General features: G+C 43.3%; 1 pseudogene; it reads left to right on the top strand.

Annotated features, from left to right (window-relative positions):
• Nucleotides 1-6,896, top strand: part of LOC137619852 (uncharacterized) — a 15,081-nt pseudogene extending 8,185 nt beyond the window's left edge.
• Nucleotides 6,897-8,710: the final 1,814 nt, after the last annotated feature.

Raw genomic sequence — 8,710 nt, forward strand, 5'->3', positions numbered from 1 at the left:
GCTAAGGTACAACCCTAGTTGGAAAAGCAGGATGCTATAAGCTCAAGGGTTCCAACAGGGAAAATAACCCAGTGAGGAAAGGAGATAAGGGAAAAACTGCAAGCAGTTTGAGAACAATAACAACATTCAAATAAATATTTCATATATAAACTATATAAACTTGAAAATAACAAGAGGAAGAGAAACAAGATAGAATAGTGTGCCCGAAAGGAGGAGTAGCAAGTCAGCAATCAAAATGAATGTGCTCATCGAATTAAAAAAAAAAAATGTGTATGGTACAATTTAGTTGAATAATATAAGAAAGGATTGAGGAGACGAAAATATTGGTTTAGACAAGGAAGAGCTTGCAAAGGTTTAGATATTTGGGGAATGTGTGTGTAAGAAGTTTGAAAATAAACGGGGGGAAATTTGTGAATGACATAAATGAGTTTCTATGGTGTGTGGTATGAAAAAAATGTTGGTGTAAATGGCTAAAAGTTTGATGGTAGAGGCGTAATTCCGGGTAAATGGGGCAGATAAGGTGTTGCCAATGCAGGATCTGACGGCCTGAAACTGCAAGATTGCGGGCAAGGAAGAATGAATGGAGTAATTTATATGTGCGGTGAATGTGACACGAATTTAACCATTAAACATACTCTGTGAGAATGCATTCATTTTAGAAAACAAAAAAATTTACGTTTTACTCAGAAAACTAAGTGCGACATCTTATTGGATTCTGAGACTTTCTGTTTTTAAGATTTTAACGTTTTCATAAGCACGGGTTTGATGAATGGTTTTGATTTTGATTTATAGCAGATTTATTTATCTATTTCCTTTCTTATCAATTATATTCTATTATACTTCCTTCTTTTATTCTTCACTAATAACAAACGATATCGGCGTCAATGACCTTCGATGTCAGGATGCCAATAAACTTAAAATGAACAATTCAATCAGACTAGCTCTGCAAGTGTTGAGTTGGACTAATTGGGCAGGATAATCTGCACCATTTCCATAATATTAGTAAGAGTGTACCAACCGTGTGTCACACAATTGTACATAATTCCTTTTGTGTATATTATGCTTGTATCTTCGCTCTTCCCTCGCACTAAAAAGAACCAGAACAAACATGTCTGCGTGTCGCCTATGTAACATTGTCATTTTCTTGAACATGTAATTTCCTGTTGCCTTGAGGTTTTATATATAAAGGAGAGTGTTCCATAATAGATTAACTCAGTTGCTTTCACACTGCATTTGAGTTCACAACCTTTCTCTCGGCACCGTCACATTCGTGACCCCGGAAGTCGATTCGCTCCCACCGCCTTCCACACCCACCCCCCTCGCCCCTCCATCGTTGGTACTATGACGGACTCTACAGCAGTTGGCGCTGCGGCGGCCCCATTGAAACTTTCACCGTTCGCCAGCGGAGAGACCTTTGCTTGGTTTCAGCGCGCAGAAGTCCAGTTTCGCATCAACGGCGTGACTCGCTAAACCACCAAAGCGGATTATGTTCTCGCGGCGATACCCAGGACACCTTCCCGGAAATATCCGACTGGCTTTGTGAACAAGGAGACACCCCAATAGCGTATGACGCCCTCAAAACATACCTTCTGCAGCAGTACTCGCCGTCGCCAGCCGCCCGTGTAGCAAAGCTTTTTCAGCTCTCGCAACAACCGTTGGGGGACCAAAGGGCTTCGCTTGCCCTCAGGGAAATGACCAGTATCACTCGCCTGCAACCTGCCGCAGACGGCTCTTCTCGTGAGGTGAACCTACTTCGTGCTCTTTGGATACGCCATTTACCCGGACCTATACGCGCTGCCATACCCGATGTCAATAGTTTACCCATAAAGGACTTGATGACCAAAGCCGACGCCCTTATGGACAGCCACTTCAAAACCTCCATCAACGGCTACACCCCTGACGAAGAGGATGCCTATTCAACGTCAACCGAAGCTGACATAAATGCCGTAGGACATACACGCCCACACCGTGACGTGCCGAAGCAGAGACAAAGCCGCCCACCACCCACCAATCGCTCGCGCCCCAACAAACGACTTCTACAGCCACTTACTACCTCCCATCCGCCGGAGTATTGCTACTACCACTTCAGATTCGGGGCAACTGCGAAGAAATGTGCCGAGGATTGTCAGTGGCCGAAAAACGTGTAAGTAGGCCATCGCTCGTGGCGGTGGCCTCCCGTGTTCCTAATCTTTTATTTTTACATGATGCAGGAACGGGCGTGCGATTTTTGGTAGACACGGGTGCTTGTCGTTCTCTTTTTCCAAGGAAACTCTTCAAGACACGACGTAGTCTGTCTACATCTGCCGACGTCCGCTTCGTAGCTGCCAACGGATCTGCGATACCCACCTACGGTTACGAGAACCTCACATTATCGTTCGGAAACGGTAAATTCAATTGGAAGTTTCTCGTTGCTGACGTCACAATGCCAATCCTCGGTGCAGATTTCCCCTCTCATTTCCACCTTCTGGTCGATGTCGCCCACCGACGATTGGTCAACGCAGACTCCTACTGGTCGACACCTCTTCAGCCCGCCCCCTCTAACCTCGCTCTCCACATTAGCGCACCCACGGATGCCTACGGCCACCTCCTCACGTCGTACCCAGAAGTTTTCCGTCCAGAAATTCGCCAAACGCCCACGGTTCCTGCCAAGCACGGTATTTATCACCATAACAAGACGACGGGACCCCCAGTCTTCGCAAAATTCAGACGTCTCGCACCGGAACGATTGGCAGCCGCCAAACAGACGTTCGCCAAAATGGAGGTAATGAGCCTTTGCCAAAAGGCCTCCAGCCCATGGTCGTCACCCTTACACATCGTTCTGAAGAAAGACGGCTTCCTCCGTCCGTGCGAGGATTACAGGCGCCTGAACATGCAAACAGAACCGGATCACTACCCCCTCCCAAACATTGCCGACGTGACCTCCTACCTGCACAAAGCAAAGGTTCTCTCTACGCTCAATCTCCTGAACGGGTATTATCAGGTGCCTATGAACCCAGAAGACATCCCCAAGACTGCCATCACCACTCCGTTTAGTCCATACACCTTCAATTACTCCTGTTTTGGCCTTCGTAATGCTGGGGCCACGTTTCAACGTCTCATGGATGGCATCTTAGGGGACCTCCCTTTCTGTGTATGTTATGTGGACGACATACTTGTGTTCTCCTCCTCAAAAGAGGAACACCTCCATCACCTGCGCATCGTGCTCGACCGCCTGCAACAAAACGGACTTGTAGTCCAGTACGACAAGTGTACGTTTGGCGCCAACGAAGTTTCGTTCTTAGGGCACCGCATCACTCCTGAAGGTGTCCACCCCCTCCCTGAGAAGGTAGCAGCCGTTCAGAACTTCCCCGTGCCCTCGACCATCAAAGCTCTGCAGGAATTCTTGGGCATGATCAACTATTATCACCGTTTTCTGCCAGCCATTGCCGCCACTCTTGCTCCCCTCTACGCCTCCCTCAAGGGCAAGCCAAAGGACCTGAAGTGGGGTCCCCTTCAAAATGCAGCCTTCTGCAATGCAAAGAAGGCCCTATCAACTGCTGCGGCTCTCACTTTTCCTATCCCACATGCCCCTCTCCTTCTCTCCACCGATGCCAGCGACGTCGCTATTGGTGCAGTACTTGAGCAGGTGGTCAACGGCTCGCCCCGCCCATTGGCCTTCTTCAGCAGAAAACTGTCCAAGGCAGAATCGGGCTATTCTACCTTCGACAGAGAATTGCTGGCGGTGCACTTGGCTGTCCGTCACTTTCGTCATTTCTTAGAAGGTACGCCCTTCGTCATTCGCACAGACCACATGCCTCTGGTGCACGCCTTTACTCGACAGTCTGATGCCTGGTACGCCCGGCAACGCCGACATCTCTCTGCCGTGGCTGAATACATTTGCACCCTTCAACACGTCCCTGGGAAAATGAATCCCATTGCCGATGCCCTGTCAAGAAACACATTGGCTGCCGTTCAACTGGGATTGGATTATAACGCCCTGGCTGAAGCCCAACGATAGGATCCAGAGTATCAAGCATGTAGGACATCCTGCACATCCCTCATTTGGGAAGACTTTCCCCTCGAAGACTCTAACACCACCCTCCTCTGTGACGTCAGTACTGGCAGACCGCGACCTTGGATTCCTGCTCCCATGCGACGGCAGGTGTTTAATTTCATTCACGGCCTTTCACATCCCTCGTGCCGTTCTACTGCTCAGCTGCTGAAGGCAAAGTTCATTTGGCACGGCATTTCTAAGGATGCTAAGGATTGGGTCCGCGCCTGTACTTCTTGCCAAACTTCCAAAGTACATCGACACACGGATTCAGGAGTGGGCACCTTTTCTCAACCTCAGCGTCGTTTCGCACACATTCACGTCGACGTTGTAGGTCCCCTACCCACATCACAAGGACATCGTTACCTGTTTACCATCATCGACCGCTCCATCCGTTGGCCTGAAGCCATTCCCATGGAAACTGCAACGTCCGCCTCATGTACATCTGCCTGACTCTCTGAATGGATTGCAAGATTTGGTATCCCTGAGCATATTACTTCTGACAGAGGAACCACTTTCACCTCTCAATTGTGGACATCATTAGCGAATCTCCTGGGCATCACCCTACATCAGACAATGGCCTACAACCCCGCTGCCAATGGAATGGTTGAACATTTTCATCGCACCCTCAAAGCAGCTTTGATGTCCCGCTGCAAGAATTGCAACTGGTTTACTCAGCTTCCCTGGGTCCTCCTGGGACTAAGGACCACTCCTAAAGATGCCCTCGACGTCTCGGCAGCTGAAATGGGGTATGGCGACCCGTTGGTCGTCCCTGCCGAATTTTTTCCTTCTACAACCTCCTCCGACGATCTCCAGCGCATACGTCACGTCGTGGGAAAATTTACTCCATGCCGCCAGACTTACAAGCCCCCAGCGAAGCATCACATACCAACAGACTTGCACTCTGCAACGCACGTCTTCCTGCGCAACGACACTACCAAGCCACCGCTAACACCCCCTTACACGGGCCCTTTCCTTGTGATCCGACGCAGTCCGAAAGCATTCCTACTAAACATTCGTGGCAAAGAAGACTGGGTCTCCATTGATCGTCTAAAACCTGCTTATCTCCTGCCAGATGACCCGCCTACAGTTCGCCTCTCTAGATCAAGGCGCCCTATTTAACATGTACAGAATGTCATTTTTAGGGGGGGGAGCCATGTACCAACCGTGTTTCACACAATTGTACATAATTCCTTTTGTATATATTATGCTTGTATCTTCGGTCTTCCCTCGCACTAAAAAGAATCAGAACAAACATGTCTGCGTGTCACCTATGTAACATTGTCATTTTCTTGAACATGTAATTTCCTGTTGCCTTGAGGTTTTGTATATAAAGGAGAGTGTTCCATAATAAATTAACTCAGTTGCTTTCACACTGCCTTTGAGTTCACAACCTTTCTCTCGGCACCGTCACTAGAGCGTGGTGGAAGAATTAGTGTTGATTCGTTGCACGGATGATAATCCTTTTGTGTATGTGTAGGTAACTGGTAATGTTACGGAATATAAATTGTTCATCACAGTGTGCCAAAGAAAATATCATACGACATACTTCATTAAGTAAAACAGATGGCTTTCAATAAACTAAAGATAAGAGATATTGACTAAATAAAAACAAAATCCTTCTAGTGATCAAATTACCGGTCTCACGACGTGGTGTTAAAAAAAAAAAATACCCCAATATATAATTCACGCAACAACCTTGTTTCGTTAACGGGCATATCCAGAATTCCTCTTACGCTGGCTTTTATTGAAACGCACAAAGGGTTCCTTGTAGAGCAATATCGGATCTTCCTTCTAGGACTGGAAAACACTGTTGTAATTTCTATGGTTTTTTTAACATGCATCTATTTCTCTGATTAATAATTAAAGTATATATGAAAGTGTCATTTGAGGACTCTTTAGAATTCACACTTTGAAGAAATCAAAATCTCCACTAAATACAAATAAAAAGAAAAAAAATAACTTTATTAGCATCAGGTATAGTGATGATGTAATCGTCTATACTTCATTTCGTTAAAACTTCAGTAATCTGATAACAATAATTATATAATATATGAAGAGTGATATTACCAATAATAACAGTAAGAATATGAATAATGATAATCATAGTAACGAAAAGCAAAATAGCGACCAGATTCACCAGACGCTTATTAAGAGGATAGTCAATGATTTCCAAAGATATACACAACAAAAACTATGACAATACGAAAGAGAGAGAGAGAGAGAGAGAGAGAGAGAGAGAGAGAGAGAGAGAGAGAGAGAGAGAGAGAGAGAGAGAGAGAGAGAGAGGGGGGGGGGGGCTTTTATTCACATTGGTGACGAGATATATGTCTATTAAGCTTTAGTTTATGATGCATTACATCAATATATTTACAATTAAAGTTCAGAAACACGCTATACATTAACTTCCGAAACACTTCAACAAAAGTATCAAGTGGCACGCGTGTCTTTATCTAGATTCGTCTTTATCTAGAAGATTCCAATTTAAAAAAATTTCATGTATTAAGGTAATCTCGTTAAAAGTATCACATTATTTAATTGATGACATCAACGAAGTTCGTAAATCACTCTTCTTTCAAACAAAAACGAAACAACTGAAAAGGCTTCCTTGAATGGTTTTCCATTCTAATTTCTATTCAGGAGAATACTCGCTAAATACCTTAATACACTGTGTAAAACAAACTTATTGTTCTAGCACAGTTGGAGTTAAAATAAAAAGAAAGAAGTAGAAAAGAAGACGAAGATGATAGAGATGACGAATCAACTCTTAATTTCTCTATATTTACAGAGGTGTCCAGAAAACTTTGGTCCCCAATCCACAAATATGAGAAAAAGAGCAAATAAAACCGGAGAAACTGTCTCCTGAAGAAAAAAAAATATGACTTAAGAGAACACACAGAGAGAAAAGGGATTAGTGAAACGTGATGCGAAGACAAATGCATCGTGAGGACACCCTACGCTTTCATACACAACTAGATGGTCCAATTACCCGGCCTGTCTTTTCGACAAACATACCCTGTTATTTATGAGGCCTTTGGTAAACACCGTCGCCTTCACCCTATAACTCACTTCCATCTCAATCTCATTCATTTTGCAAGTACACAATAACACCAATAATAAGCTTCTTATATAAAGCTGGTAAAAAACTTATAACTCGATTTCATAATCATTAAAAATAGAAATTACTATATTTGAGAAGTTCATAAAACAGAGCACCAAGAAGAAAGTATAATCTTGATTACCGAAATATTGATCATCATCATCTCCTCTTACGCCTATTGACGCAAAGGGCCTCGGTTAGATCTCGTCAGTCGTTGTCCATCTTGAGATTTTAATTAAATACTTCTCCATTCAACATCTTCTACTTCACGCTTCATGGTCCTCAGCCATGTAGGCCTGGGTCTTCCAACTCTTCTAGTGCCTTGTGGAGCCTAGTTGGACATTTGATGAACTAATCTCCTGAGGAGTGTAGAGAGCATGCTTAACCATCTCCATCAATCCCTCATCATGATTTCAGTCACATATGGCACTAAAGTAATCTCTCTTATAGTTTCATTTCTAATCCTGTCCTAACATTTAACTCTCAATATCCTTCTGAGGGCTTTGTTCTCAAATCTACTAAATCTATTCGAGATTATTTCACTATCAAACCATGACTCATGTTCATATAGTAACACCCATCTCACTAAAATGATATATACTGTATAGTCTGATTTCTATATGTAATTTCAGTTGACTTGATTTCAATATTTTACTTAACTTAGCTATTGTCAGATTTGTTTTTTTTTTAATCTTTCATTAAACTCTAATTCTAAACGTCCAGTATTAGAAATCACAGTTCTTAAATATATAAACGATTCTACCTCATTAATTCTTTCTCCTTCCCATGATATTTCAACTTTCTTCTACTTACCTTGTGCCTAACCTCGTGAGATATTTAATGCATTCTGGTAAGAAAGCATTGCAAATCGTGTGGTGCTCTGCTAATAAGGACAGTATCACCAGCATATTCTAGGTCTACTAATTTCCTATCACCAATCCAGTCCAATCCTTCTCCACCATCTCCAACTGTTCTAAGCATTACAAAATCCATGAGAAGGATAAACAGCATGGGTGACAGCACATTCCCTTGGAGTACTCCGCTGTTCACTGGAAATTCATTTGATAGGACTCCATAAACATTAAATTTGCACTTGCTATGCTCATGAACAGACTTAATCAAATTTACATATTTAAGAGGAATTCCATAATAACACAGAACTCTCCACAAAATTGGTTCGGGCACACTATCAAAGGCTTTTTCACGGTGCACAAATGCCATCAAATGATTTCTATATTCTACACATTGCTGTACGTGTCTCAAATGAAATCTCAAATGAAAATTTGGTCAGTGCAACTTCTACCTTTTCGAAATCCTGCTTTTTCATCTTCCAGCTTTTCATCAATCTTTCTCTCAAGTCTCTTTAAAATAAGCATACTATATATTTTCATAACTGATGTGTTATGCCTGTGTAATTATTGCAATCAATCAGATCTTCATATTTTCCTATTTTCGCCAACATTCCTAGCTCCCATTCATCAGGTATTGCTTCTGCATGCCCCCTTTTACAAAAAAAAAACTCTTGTAGGTATTCATGGGGGTCACTTCATTTTCAGCCAGTGTCATCTTGGCAGTAATTC

Source organism: Palaemon carinicauda, chromosome 26 (genome assembly GCF_036898095.1).
Source record: "Palaemon carinicauda isolate YSFRI2023 chromosome 26, ASM3689809v2, whole genome shotgun sequence".
NCBI classification, from domain to species: Eukaryota; Metazoa; Arthropoda; class Malacostraca; order Decapoda; family Palaemonidae; genus Palaemon; species Palaemon carinicauda.